Genomic DNA, 15,074 nt, shown 5'->3' with positions numbered 1-15,074 from the left:
ATAATATAATATTTTATAAAAATAATAATTAAGTATTATGTTAGAACTCAATAATTATCCTAATTATATTTTAGATTTTTTATATTTAAAATGAGATGTTTATCTTGTATTTGATATGTTTATCTGTAGTTAGTTACACGAATTCAGATATGGAGCTTTAATAAGTTAACTTACGCACAATCTACTTGTAATCTTGAGTTTTAAGTAATATGCATTAATAAACAGTATTTTATACATAAAAAGTGGTTTTTAAGAATTTTTATCAAATGCTTTATAATACAGTATATATATATATATATATATAATTTTTACAAACTTCTAAATATTTAATTAGTAGGAATAAAAAGAAGAAATATTTTTCTTTCTATCGGTATTTTATTTTGGAGAGTTCTTTAAATTTACAGTTTTTTAGTCTTTTCATTTTCACGATATGAAGAAAGTTTTGTAGATCTATTGGATTAAAAAGAATAAGGTGGTATTTATTCAAATAATGAAAATATCAAACTTGAAATATGTCAAAGAAAATTGGATCTAAAGAAATTGGAATGAAATTTGATCATGTTTAACCGTATATTTGGTTGGCATGAATTAGAATGAAATCTTTTAAAAGAATTTGAATCTGTCTGTTTGGTTCGTTGGATATAACAGTGACGGTGAGCTAAGGTAATGGTATCGATGGTAGTAGCAGTAATAGTGGTGGTGGGTGCTGACAAATGGTGGTGATGGTAATGGTCACAGTGCTGGTGGGGGTGAAACCGATGGTGATAATTACAATGATGTTGGTGAAGAATACAATGATGACATCAATCGTGGTGGGATGAAATGAAATAGAGTAAATATAATAGTATGATTTTTTAAATATAGTACGAAAGAATTGTAATTCCTTGCTATAACGTAAGGAATTTACACTCCACCATATGTGGAATTTGAATTCCTTACAACACTCAAATAATGAATCAAACACAAGAATGAAAATTGCAAATTCATTCAGATTCAACTGAATTTCAATGAACCAAACGCCGTTGAAGATAAAGGTTTCAAATTTTTTAGAGTAAATTAAATTCTTAGTCTTTATGGTTTATTAGTTGTCATTATTATAGTTCTTCAAACGTGTTTATTATAGTCTCAGTACCTTAGGTATCTAAAAACGCACACTCTAACGAAATCTGTTAGATCAGTTAACTCAAAGGCTGTTTTTGTCTTTTAAACTATTTTTTGTCTTTGTTTTATTATGTGTGTGTGTGTATATATACATATCTATACTATATTATAAAGTATTTGACAAAAACTGTTAAAAATCATTTTTTATGTATGAAGTACTGTATATTGATGCATATTACTTAAAATTCAAGATTACAAGTAAATTATGCATAAACACAACTTATTAAAGCTCGATGTTTGAATTCGTATAACTAACTGCGGATAAAAATAATCAAATAGAGAATAAACATCTTATTTTAAAATATAAAAAATCTAAAATATAATTAGGATAATTATCGAGTTCTAACAAAATAATTAATTAGTATCTTTATAAGAANTTAAAATATAAAAAATCTAAAATATAATTAGGATAATTATCGAGTTCTAACAAAATAATTAATTAGTATCTTTATAAGAAAATTATATTATTAAATCAAATATAAATTACTTCGTTATTGAACCTAAATTAAATTATAATAAAAAAATTGAATTAAAAAATTACACAAAAAATGAGGAATTTTAAATAGTTAATTTGATACTAATATCGATATATTTTTGTCAAATTTTTATGATATCTTCAAATTTTTTATTTTATTCAAAAATAAAAACATCATCGCTTTCTCAAAATCACATAAAACCATATTATAACATCAACTGAGATAAAAGAATAAAATGAAATATTAAAATCAAGATGTATCTTGCTGCATTGCATGAGTACCCTTCTAGTGTATATATATATATATATATATGTATATATATATATATATATATATACACACACTACATCTCTTGTGAAGCCATCCTCACCGATGCACTTTATCTCTGGTGAAACTATCCTCTCTTTGAACTCCATCTCAGGTGAAGACATCTTCTCCATCAAAACCCACCCCCTTTTTCCCTCAACCTAAGCCATCACCACCACCTCCGTACTCCATCTCCATAATGGTTAACAAACCAACAATAATAGTCGTCCTTACCGTTGGTTTCCTTCACCACCGGTGGCCCTCCCTCTACAACTTCTCCCCCTTCTCTCACCCCCACACACATATCCCCACCAATCGTCTTCTTCATGAAACACACCCACCTCCCCTTCCTACCAGCCTCCCTTTCCCCTACCTCGTTTTCTCTAGGAAATATCCCTACCAATCGTCTTCTCTGATCTTCCCCTACCTCGTCTATGACTTTCGATAGGCTGGAGGACTGAGACTATAAGTAGGACAATGGTTCCATCTGTCCTGAATGAGGGAATTAAGGCGGGTATAGTCGAACTGGTTGATTTAAGGTGGGTGATAAGCCTCTCGTCCATAACCTAGCCCGAAGCTCTCAGGATGATTCGACCAGCGAATGAAGTGGGTCAACCCATAAACCACTAACGCCTTCCTCGTTGGGGCTCCGTGCACTGGGAAAAGGCTCCGCAAGTTTCACATCTAAGTAATACTCGATCCGATACGAGAAACATCCATACCTCATCTTTTCTAACCTTCCCCCACCTCTTCTTCTACATGGAAGTCCCCAAACTGTTTTTCTCATCTTGTCACCGCCCATCATTCTCCCCCTCCCATCTCACACATACACAAAACAGATTGAACACACATATATACACATACATCAAAGAACTTCTTTCTTCAATCTTGAACCATTACCAAAAAGAAGTCATTGAGGGTGTGTATCACAGAGCCAATAGTAGGTTCTCATTGGTGACCAGGTTGTAAAAACTCATTAAGAGAAGGGAGGGGGAGAAGTGGGTAGAGGTTTCTTGGAAAAAATGATCGATTGGGATGTAAGAGGTGGTGGGTTTAGGTAAGACCAATGGGTTTAGGGCTCCTGTGCCGGTATGTTTGGGGAGTTCGGGAAGAAGAAGATGGGATGGGGTAGGCTTAGATTTGGGGTTCACAAAATGACAAAAAATATAATTGTAGGAACCCAGAACCTCAATTGCACTAGTAATTACTGCTTGAGTTAACATGTAAGCAGAAGCAACAACAATAATACCATAATGGTTAAGACGAAATGACAAAGACATAATAATCTTTAAGGAAGCAGTCACTTCGGCTGTATTTCAATAGCTAAAAGAGATTACACAAGAACACCAAGAACACACAGTAATGTGTGTATAGAAATTCTCTCAAGTAGCTAAATCTCACAAGTGCAAAATATTCTCTCTTAAATATGGTAAGAGCGTGTCTTCTTGATTTGTAAATTGGTAAATATACCCTTAGAGAAATTACCCTTTTATAAGCGTTTCCAGAAAAGGCATCTTCCGAAATTGGCATCTTCGCTAAGTCAACGCGTCCATCAATGTGCTGCCTCCATGTGTCTAATTGCAATAATCGTTTCTGTATACGTGTTGGACGGAGAATGGAACACTTGTGAGTATGGGACAGGACGTGGAACCTTCACGTAGACGAGCTTAGTATGAGACCCATAGGTTCTACATGTACTATGCAGAGGCTATGTGTATGGGAGTTGGGCTCTGTATCCAAATACTTGGCTTTGTAGGTGCATGTCTTCGGTCTTCATTCCCTCTGTGTCAAAGATCTTGGTTCCAAGCCGCTTTTTGACTAAGTCCTCTTGACTAGAGCAAGAGACTTTTTACTTACACTTTAAATGATATTCTAACAATCTCCCCCTGAGTGTAATAAAAAGACTTGCTGGAATGTATAACTAGTCTAGAAAGCAAGAGGCCAACATGGTCCTCTGTAAATTGACTTTTCATTGAAACTGAAAGCATTAAAACTTTACATAACTTGATTACAAAAGATATGAGCTCTATACATGTTGTAACTTCATGAACCTCCTAAGAAGTCCACCAAAGTCCAATAGACCATCAATGGTTCTTATTAGCTCTGCAGCTCCTCTGGATGAGGGGTCTTCATCTAATTTCTGGATCAACCTGTGTTTTAACCAGAGTAGTGTTGTATCTGAGTACTTGTACTTTTCATCTGCTCCAAAGAAGTTCTTCTCTTTATGCTCATTCCTAAAGATGACCCATAGCTCTGGCTCAACAATGATCGTCCAAGATGGAATGTGTTGAATGCCTTCAAGTTCTTCATTAGGCGCAGTGACATACAGTTAGTCTACACCCATCTGGAGAGCAATTTGGAAGTCAACCTTGCTTATGTATTCCAACAGATCTGTCATCGCCTGTCTTATCGTAGATTTGGCCACATCGTATTTGATTCCGTTGTCCTTCTTATGGTCAGTATGGAAGTACAGAGTGAGAAGATCCCGAGGGTTCAGATTTATGAGGTCACAATCCGTGAGCACACTTATCTGGCCTTGTGATCTCTCCACCATGTACTGGTGAAAGATTATCTGGTTGTGAGCAAAGGTTCTTCTTTTGATGTCAAGTACCCGTTTGATCCCATCCCATAAGTGAACTTCACATGGGGTCAAAGTGTATTGTTGAAGAAATCTCTGTCTGATGTGCTCTTGGACCATGGGAATGCAAATTGATCTTCATGGGGGTACCTCTTCCCATTCCCTATACAGAAACTGGTAGATCTTTTTATTTGAGACTGGATCTTCTAGCATTTTACCCTTAGGCAGAGGCCTTCTCATCGCGTCCATTTGTTCTCCGATCTCATGTAGTCTGTCGTATATGGAATTGGAAGTTGAGGGTCTGCTGCTGGACTCTAGTTGGCTTGACTCTGGATGAACGTCAGTGACTTGATTGATCTGTAGAGGTTGGATTTGAGCTTGGTACAGAGGCTGGACTTGTAGAGCTTTAGATGTTGATGCAAAGATGGATGTTGATGTAGAGGCGGCCGAACTTGCAACTAGTCTCGATGGATTCATTGGCTTGAAATGTGAAGTATCATCCTCGGACTTTGAGCTGCTTTCAAGAGCATTCACCACTACCACCTCTTTTTCATGAGCTCAGACTGCTCTGGCTTTCTCCATGAATGGCTGAGGACGATGATGATGTTGATGTAGAGGATGGAACATATGTAATCATCTTCAAGGAGAGGTGGATGCATCCATGTTTTCACCAAAGACAGATGTAGAGGTAGAAGCGACATCTGATTGATCTTGGGGTCTTGGTGAAGTCACATGCTCTGGATGTGAGTTTGGAGCGGGTGTAGAGGAGACGGGGGTAGCTGGAGTAACATGTTGATGAGAGCTCTCCCCTTTTTGATGGTCTTGAGGGCTAGATTCATCTAGGTCCTATTGATCATCAAACGTTACTTCCAATTTAGACTCGGATGGAAGGTCATTGATGAGTGGACTAAGAGGCTAGTCGTGAGCCTCAGAGTCATGTGCACCTAGGGCTTGCTCTGAACAAGCTTGGGGAGATACAACTAGTGTAGAGGAAACACATTCTTCTATAGGGGAAAGTGGTATGTGGAGACATACCACTTATCTTTTCAAAGGTCTCACCCTTTTGCGAAGATGAGCCCTGTAGCATGGCTTTCCTTTGGCTGTGCAGGACAGAGGTAGATGCGACCTCTGGTTGGGTAGGGTTCGAGGTGTGCACTTCTGGTTCAATATCTCTTATTTCTCAACCAACTGGGCTAGATGTTTGGCTTGCACTGGGGGTAGGGGTGTAGAAATATGTGTGCTTAGTAGGCACCATTCGCTCTGGCTCTTGCTCCCCCTCCCTCTGCCTCCTCTTCATCTTTCCTCATCATCTTTTTCTTGGTCATCTTCACCAACATCTGTTGGAACAAAAATGTTGTATTCAAGTCTTGGTGCTGAAAACTGTTTTATATTTCTTTGTAATAGTTAGTTTGTTGTATTTTCCGTTTATATAAAAGGTAGTTACTTTGCTGTTTTTAGAAGACTGTTATAAATAGTAGCTTGTTAGCTTTGTTAGTAAGTGATTGACGTAATTAGAATCATTCATACATACTTTGATAGAAGCACATTCATTCATATGCATCAAAGTAGTTTTTATCAAGAACAAGTGTACTAAACAGTTTGGAAAAAAAAAGCTTGCCGACATATTGAAATCATCTTCTATGTTCTTGATCTTGTTATGAATTGATTGTTTAGACTTGAATCTGGGATCACAATTGGTATCAGAGCTAAATCAGTCTGACTGTATTGGATTTGGATTACAATTATCTGCTTGAATTCTTAAATTTTTGGTTTGAACATATTAAGTTACTGTTCTTGGACGTTTTGACCAAATTGAACCTATGTTTTTGTTGCAATTGTTATTGTAATTCTGTTTCTGCACTAACTGCGATCTAATATGTAAAGAATCACCTATGTCGAAAGGAAGACCAAGACCCCGTGGCAAGAGAGAGAGTCTCTGCACTTATACACTCAATCGATGGTGTGCTTGAGTTTTGTGAGTTTCTTAGGAGGTTCATGAAACTTTAGCATTTCTAGGTCTCTTTCCTTGAAACTTTTTTGGTCATGTATTGTACTCGTCTTTATCAATTCCAAATAAAAAGTAAAAAAAGCCTCTTGCTCTAGTCAAGAGGACTTACTCTAGAAAGATGCCTGGAACCAAGGGCTCTGATACAGAGATATTACCTGGATATAGTGTAACACCCCACTTTCCACATTTGCATATAAACATGTATTTCATATATAAAGAAATACAATAATACAACTTCGGTCCCACTAGTACAAGAAACTATACTACATAATTTTCAACTCAAAAGTTCCAAAATAATATTCTTGTACATCACTTGTATAATTAACAAACTTTCCAAAATTTTATCAGATAACATGCTGATCTTTATAGAGCAGTTAAACACAAATAGGAAAATAATCACATTTCCCCTTCCCTTATCTCGAGACATAGCTGGACCTTCAATGCATACTTTCAAAATACAAAATAAGAGTTAGACCTTGAGGTCTAGTGAGAAATCCCATTTTCTTTGCAATTATAAGGTGAAAATACCAAAACCGGATATAAAATTTCTTTTGCAATCGTACATATATAATCCAACTTTCATAAGTTTAAACATCATAATATAATAAGAGTTTGTAAATCTGCCTCGCCACCCATAGCATAAAAACAATCAGGTCCTCGCATCACTCTGTGCGAGTTTCTCAAAATCCCCGCTTCTTACTATATGCATATACCCAGAGCTCTTCTAGTTCTTAAGAACCAGAGCTTCTCTGTTGAACTAGAGTCCCTCTGGTTGACCAGAGCCTTTGCTCTTACCAACTAGAGCCTCTAAACTCAAACTTCTAAAATAGCCAAGACCATGCGACCAACCAGAGGCCCTTTGGATGACCAGAGCCTCTGGTCTATCTAGACCAAAACTGTTCGGAAAGAAAAGAACATAAAGATTTTGATATAACCAGAGCCTCTCTGGTTCTTTGCTATATTTATAAAAGATATTTAAAAAGGTTAAATTTATAAATATAATATAGGGTTAAGAATTTAAAAGACAAAGCTCAGACATAGAACTCGGAACAGAGCTCAGATACATAAAATTCATGATACAGAGCCTCTGGGTCAAAGTGAGTTCCGAAACACTTAAAAGATTCTCCACACAACCAGAGGCCCTCTGGTTAGTCTTGAAAACCAACCAGATCCCCTATGGGTCTCATCAAACACATACTCTTTGAATAATTATAAATCATAATGTTCGAAATCCCAAAAATATTTGTTTATCCGAAATCACGAGCAAATAATGCCTCTGGCTATAAGCCATTTCCCCCTTCTAAATAACATCGTTGTTATCATTTCAATAAGATCAATCATTCCAAGTGTTCATGTCACACAAAAAAATGTTAACTTAGAACTATCGCATCTTATGGATGTGATAACAAGAGCTATAATAGTAACACACCCACAAATGCCATCCTTATCCAAAGGTACACCTCTCCTTGATATAGCCATCCTTATCCCATGGTACACCTCTCCTTGATATGCCACCCTTATTTCCTCATTTAATCTGTAGATAAATTTGCAGTTTTAGCCAATAATGGCCTAAGAAACAGTTTCCTCTCAAAAACTTTCACAGTTCTAAACTCAATTTCAATATCATCTCAAATCCACTTTCAAAAATTGTTTATCAATCTCAAACAGTTTTGAAAGAACATCAGTACCTTTCTCAATTTAGAAACAATATTTGAAAGATACAAAAATAATAACATAAGTCCTTATTGGACACCAATTAGATGGATACCCCTAATGACTGTCCTTCATCGGATAGGCCTTGGGCGATAAACAACCCTTATTGGCCAACACTCTATCTGGATAACATTCACCGAGCAATACTTGGAAGATAAAAACATACTCACCAGTCAATACTATGACCGGTGACCACCTTCATCGGTCAACTTTTAAACACAAATAAAACAACTATACAATGCTTATTCGATGAGCATCCTCGTTGGAAAAGGCGTTTGGACGATAAACACACACTCCGGTCAACACTCAAAACCCCAACCACTTAATCCGTTAAACACTTGGGCAATAAGGTGCCCAATCCGAACAACCCTTATCCGATAAAGGTCTTCACCGGACAACACTTCGTTCGATGAAGTCCTCATCAGACAATACCTAAAAACTCAACTAACCTCATCGGTCAAGACATGACCAATAAGGAACTCTCATTGGACAACACTCTGTCCGATTACAAGCCTCATCGGACCATGCATGAACATAAGAACTTACAACAGTTTATAACAGTGTTCAAAATCATAAAACCCAGAATTTTACCAACAACAGTTATAAGCTGAATTCAAAGACTGTTTGTAAAAAAACTCACCTTTTGAAGCAAAGGGTTTTGAAGATGAAAACAACAAACAAACTAGCTTCAACAATAAGATCAAGAATCCCAGCTAGCAAAATTCCTGAAGCCTTTTCTCTCTTTTCCCAACTCTTTCTAAAAATGGCAGGAAGTTTGCCTCTTCAAAATTCCTACCTTAAATACTCAGGCATGAGATGAACTTAAGTATGAAAAAGAGTTGAATATTTGTGCTCAAAATGAATTTCTGATTAAATCTAATGAGCTTAATGAACAAATCTCAGAGTTGACCATGCATCTAGTTTATAAAGACAAACTGCATGAGTCTAACTTACAAAAGATTTCAGATCTTGAAAAAGAGTTGAGTTCATGTTTTGATGACTGAACCAAGCTGATGAGTAAAATCATTAAACTTGAAGAGGAAATTAAAAAATCTTTAAGTTCAGGGGATAAAAATTCAGAGGTTACTCAAATTGCATCCAAAGCTGAATCCACTGTTACTGATAAGATAAATCTTTCTGAAAGCATTTTTGAAACAGGAGAGTCTTCTGGAGTTAAATCTCAAAATGATTCTAAGACTACTCTTAAATCAGTCAAATCTGTTTAAAATAATAAATCTGAATGTTCATCTATCAAATCTTCTACTAATTCGAAATCTTTTTCTATGACAGATCTACAAAGGCATGGCAATGTTTGCAAGAAGAATAATCTTTCACAAAAGAAATATGAAAATGTTTCAAAAGCTAATTCTTCTGTAAAGAGCTTGAAAGCAAACTGTAATAGTTGTGATTTTAATTCTTTCAAGACCAAATGTAATATGAGAGTTGATTTGAAGAATGCTAAAAACTTTTCACATTCAGATCTCTTGGCTATTGCTCCTATACATATACATTGCAACTATTGTGGTTTAAATTCTTTTCCCATAAATGCCAAATGTAAAAAGCTTATCAGATCGACAGATTTCTAAATCTAAATCAGATCTTTCACATAAATCTAAAGCTGCAAATGGTTCTTATGCTCCAAAGAAAAATCTTTCACATATATTTTTTCAAAAGAAATAGAACCATATTTTCATTATTTTGTGTGAAGTTTATTTGGAAATGGGTTCCTAAGCAAAAATATGAATGGCACGTTAAAGCTGTATCTACTAATTTGCTTGATACTAACCTAAATGTTTCAAATTGATATTTGTGTAGACTTCTAGATAAATTAGTCTAGAACTCGAACTTCAATGGTTTAGATTCTAAACATTTTTAGTATAGAACCTATTCTTCATTGTTATGACTTCTAAACAAGACAATTCAAGACTCAAGCTATAATAATAATAGGAAAAAAATACAAGCTCTTAACGATGAGTATGACAATCAGAATAATCATACTGATGTTCATCCTCCACATTGTACACAAGAAAAAAGATTTTTCATTTGTACATGTCAAGGGGAAGTCTCTAAAATGTTGATCTGTTTGTGTGAGCTAAATTCAAAGGGGAGCATCATGATCTAAGTTTCATTATGATCTGAATCTCAGGTATATACTATACTTTAAATCTCAATATGCTTAGAAGAAGGACAACTTCTTGGTATATTAAAATGTTCTCTTAAATATTCAAACCACTTCTTTGAACTCAAAATGATTTTATTATTCTTAGTAGTGTGATTTTAAACGATTTTCATTTTATTTTTGTTTGTAACGAGTAATATCTCTGATAAGGTATTTCATTAAGTCAATACTTGAGTATTTTCTCTTCATATATAATTCCATTACATGATTCATCTATTTTTCAATATATTATTATCACGTCTCTAAATTACATAAGTTCATTTTCAGTGATAATACACTCGTTTGTAATCAAATTTGTCTTCCGAAAATATTGAACATAATTCTTCATTGTCAAATACTTCATAATTCTTTGATTGCTATATCTGTAATTTGTTCTTACATATCTTCGTTTATTTCTCTCCATATAATTTCATCTTTGAATAATTCTTTGAATATTCACCGTGTGCTTAACTGCAATATATTTATGATCTAACTCTTGTGATCAAGATTTATGAGCTTAAATGTATATATTTCCATTGATCTTACAATGCAAAAATTCTTAGATGGGACTGGGTGCTTATCAGCTAAATCTTTATGGACTATTAAAACCGATAACGCTACCCAAGAGGACAACCATACTGAGTGAGCTTAACTAAAAATGGGTATGTGTGTTGAGCTAAAAGTGTAAAAAAGAGGGGTAGTTGCTGTGAGCTTAAAATAATTATATCAGAGTTGTGTATAGGATTAAAAGAATATCAGAATCCTGATCCATCAATTATAATCCGGGCAACCACACAATCTATTAGTTCTTAATTCTTTCGAGACTACTATTGAAAAAGGCAAAGCCTAGACCAACTCTTGTTTAAAACCCCACCAACTACTTATTTATCTCTCAAAAGATACATGTTCCATTAACACTTGGGACATGTAGTTCATAATCTATCGGTTTCTCATTTGGAGATGACTGATATTGATAAAGAAGGATATATGTCCCCCCCTTCAACTCTTTTTGATCACAAATCGAGTCTGATAAATTTGTGTAGTCCACACTATTTATCTTATTGAGCTTATTTGAAAGCATTTGTTGCTTTATCTTTTCTACACTGTACAAATTTTATAGAATATATGTTATTCTATCTCAACATTCATAGATATGGCTTTTCAAGATATCAATGATTGAATGAAAGTCCTAGTGAGATGAATGTTAAAAAGTCTCATATATAAAGTACATTCGTTGTACTGAATATATTTGTTGTATTCACAGGCCAATCTTTTTATAAAAGATTGAAAATGGATTCATAAGTTGAATCTGGTTTTTCCCCAAACTCATAATCTGAAAAGATCAAATATGTGAATTTGAAAAGATTAGCTTAAATACTCTATGAATTGACGATATATTTTCTTGTGTAATTCATTTCATGGTATGATGTTTACGCTCCACATTTACATCATAAGGGGGAGTAGTGATCAAATGAATGAGTCTTTTCTGAAGATAAGGGGAATAGATACAAAACGAATGAAAAGTGTTAATTCTAGGGGGAGTAAAGAAAAATCTCTGAAAACTAATGTTGAAGATTGTTCTCTAGCTGTGACTAAGGGGGAGATACTGTTGAAAGAGAGTAAGTGTAAAGATTTTTTCTAATTCGTTTCAAAGAGGGAGTTTGAAAGAAAATTGAAGATCATTACAAAGAAAGATTACATGTTTTCTACAATGTTCAAGGGGAGATTGTTTGAAAGTAGGAGAAGATAATTTGTTTGTTACAAAGGAAAAGATTGCTTAAAAGCTGAAAAGAAGATATTATCAAGTTTAGGGGGAGCTTGTCAATAGTTGAAAATGATTACTATTTGAGGGAGATTGTTCAAAATTGTGCTTTAAAGGAGATTATGAAAGAATGGGGGAGATTGTTAAAGTTCTGAAGAAGTTTTGAAGATTGTCAGAAAGTCAAGTATAGAAAAAGTTTTCAAAGGGGAGATTGCTAAAGCTTTGAAAGATAAAATCTGTCAAAGTTTGTTGAATATTTCTGAATAAATTCTGAAGATCGTTGCTGCTAAAGCTGAAGTTTTAAAGATCTGAAGAATTTGATGGTTTTCAACTTGAATCCAAAAGGGGAGATTGTTGAGTCTAAAATATTGTATTCAAGTCCTCGAGCTTATTGTGTTTTAATATGCTTTGTAGTTAGTTTGTTCTTTGTATTGCCTGGTATAAATAAGGCTGGTAGTTTAGTTGGTTAAGAAATTAACAGCAGTTGAAAACAGTTGCATATATGATGTTCCAGGAATTAATCAATCCATTACAAATCAAGAATGCAATCAAGATCAATGATGGTTAACAATGGCAGTTTCTAAGAATAGTAGAGAGAGAATTCTTCATTGTGTATAATTCTTCAAAGATTACAATTGAGAATTACAAAAATGAAGTGCTCACAAGCGTTCTTACACAACTTACAAATGAACTAAACTATTTATACAAAGAGAATTCAAAGCTTGAATACAACATTAAACCACAAAGCATTGAACCCAACATTCTCCTCTTTTGGATTCAAGCTCTAGAAATTGGAAATCTTGAATTTCTAAAACCCAAATGCATCTCAAATCTTTTTATAGCATTCATGTACTCAATATTCTCATCAAACAACTCCAGAGCTTTAAGAAGTAAGAACATTTCTCTTAAATTCAACCTGTTGGACCTCAACGCTTTGTCGTCTTGAGCTTTCTTTAATTCGAGCTGTTTCCTGATAATTTTGATCGTTCCATCACTGTACTTTTTTAGTTCACTGAAACTCAGAAACTTTTTGGCACATTCAGAGTTTTTATATATCACACCTAACTCCGGATATTCAAGAATCATGTATAAAAGATAACCATCAACGTCTTCTAAGTCTTGATTTGGCCTTTTTAGAATCACATGCTTTTGATTGCTTTCATAATCCATATGAACATCTATAACATAAGACAATTTGCTCTGACACTTGAGAAACCTTTTGATAGCTTCTACTCCTATGTCGATTCCTTTCAATCTGACAGTCTGGTTTCGAAAATTATGATACATAAACTCCAGGTCTTCTAAGTACCAATTCAGAAAATCAGCTTCACTAAAGTACCATTCTCTACCATTTTGCCTTGTGACATAGAAAACTGGATGCCAAACTCTTACAAGTATTTTGGCTTCCACGTTCTTTATCGAGACAATTCGGTGCTTTGTTCGCACAAAGTGAATGGGTTGGCGTTTGGATTTAAGGAAGTACTTATACTCTTTATGATATTCAATGGTTTCGTTACGAATACCTAAGACTTTATCAACACTTAATGCTTTCATATGACGGATAAATATGTTGGCGTACATGTCTTCAAGATAAGGTTCTCTTATTCTAGTTCTGTCCCACCCTGGAGTTTCAAGCTTCTCAGTGATAGGCACATACCTTTATCATGTCTCAAAAATGCAAAATTCATTTTTCAATGATAATATGCTCGTTTGAATTCAAATTTGTTTTCAAATCTGTAGTAAACCGACTCTTTATTGACAAATATTTCAATATTCTTTGCAATTCAAATCTGTAAATTCTTCTTACATATATCTGATCATTTCTTTCCTGAATATTTATGCTTTGAATCATTTCTTCGACATCATGTGCTTATCTGAAATAAATCTTTTATTTTCAACTCATGAGATCATATTAAAGTTTACGAGCTTATTTGTATACATCAAAATTCATTGTTCTTACATGTAATATCGTAGATGGGACTGAATGCTTATTCCGATATAACCTCTATGGACTATCAAAACCGATAGCCCTACCCAAGAAGACAATCACACTAAAAGGTGAGCTAAAACGGAAAATGAGTATGTATGCTGAACTTAAAATGAAAAAGAGAGGGGGGTAGTAGTTGCGAGCTTAAAAGAACTGAATGAGAGTTGTGTACAGGATTAAAAGAATAGAAAAAATCCTGATCTAGATATTATAATCCGCACAACCACACAATCTATTAGTTCTCAATTTTTTGGAGACAAATATTGAAAAAGACAAAGACCAAGGCAACTCTTGTTTGATACCCTACCAACTACTCAGTTATCTCTTAAAAGATAGTTGTTTCAATAAAACGTGGGCCACACAACTCATAATCTATCGATTTCTCATTCGGAGATTTCTGATATTGAAAAAGAATGATATATGCCCCCTTAAAATTTTCTTGCTCACAATCGAGTCTGATAAATTTATGTAGTCCACACTATTTTATCAATTTAAGCTTATTTTGAAGCATTTGTTGCTTTATCTTTCTACACTACACAAATTTTACAGAATATCTATTATTCAGTCATAACATTCATAGATATGTTTCTTCAAGCTATCAATGCTTAAATGAAAGTCTATATTTAAATTGGTTAATTAACAAATAAACCCTTTAAGGATATACATTTTTACCCTTTACAATATCCAACTAAATCACCTTCAAATTTAATTATCATTTTATTACTTTTTAAATTTCTGTTTCTCATAATTTGAAAAGAAAAAGAAAAACAAAAAAAGGGAGAAATATTGCATATCATCAAGAAAGCAAAATGTGCCAATAGGAATGAAGCAATCTCACCTTATCCACACTCCCACCACAAACCATCTTCATATCCATCAATTCACACCCACAAATTTCTTCAAATTTATTTATCTTCTAATTTTG

The sequence above is a fragment of the Cynara cardunculus genome (genome assembly GCF_001531365.2).
Source record: "Cynara cardunculus var. scolymus isolate 2C chromosome LG 4, CcrdV1, whole genome shotgun sequence".
Taxonomy (NCBI): domain Eukaryota; kingdom Viridiplantae; phylum Streptophyta; class Magnoliopsida; order Asterales; family Asteraceae; genus Cynara; species Cynara cardunculus.
Note: the sequence above shows the minus strand (reverse complement) of the source record.